The sequence below is a fragment of the Lipotes vexillifer genome, unplaced genomic scaffold (genome assembly GCF_000442215.2).
Source record: "Lipotes vexillifer unplaced genomic scaffold, Lipotes_vexillifer_v1.1 scaffold628, whole genome shotgun sequence".
NCBI lineage: Eukaryota > Metazoa > Chordata > Mammalia > Artiodactyla > Lipotidae > Lipotes > Lipotes vexillifer.
The window spans coordinates 643749-644459 of record NW_006779395.1 but is presented as its reverse complement, the minus strand read 5'-3'; positions in this window follow the sequence as shown (position 1 = coordinate 644459).

Genomic DNA, 711 nt, shown 5'->3' with positions numbered 1-711 from the left:
AAAACAAAAAAAAAACAGAATAATTCAGTGTGCTTCCTGCACAACAGAAGTGGCTACAAAGTGATGGAATGTCGCTGTCACCTCAAAGCCAGTAAGAGGGGCAGCAGGGTGGCCTGGGGTAGAGTCCATACTCAGAACCCGACCCCCTGGATTTCCGACCTAGCCCTGCCCCCTACCGGCTGTGTGATGACAGGCAAGTCACAGTATCTTTGTGTTTTAGTTTCTTCTCTGTAGAATGGGGTTCATAAAGCCTAGTGCATAGAGACTTTATGAGGATTCATGTATTAACATCCAGAAAATGCTTAAACAGTGCCTGGCACACAGCAATCACTACATCAGTCGAAGCATTGATAAGCTTTAAATCACACTCCACTTTGATCAACATTTTTTCCTGTTTCTAGATTCCTAGAAATTTCTAAACGTGGCCAGTACCATCTCAATACAGAGTTAGGTAAGGTAAATATTGGAAACATACAACAGAAAAGGGAAAGATTTCTTAAATCTGTGAACAAATACTTGCAAAGTGGGTCAGAGCTGAGACATTCCCGGGCAGGAAAGGCAGCTTGGAAGGAAACATCATTATGAAAATCAGCAAGGACGTCAGAGGAGCATAAACCCCACAACACGACTCACCCAGCCCCCAGCCTTCCCTCCCCCTTTCCTGTGGGACAGCGGCCTCCCCTCCCCCAGGGAGCCAGAGGGGGCCGGGCC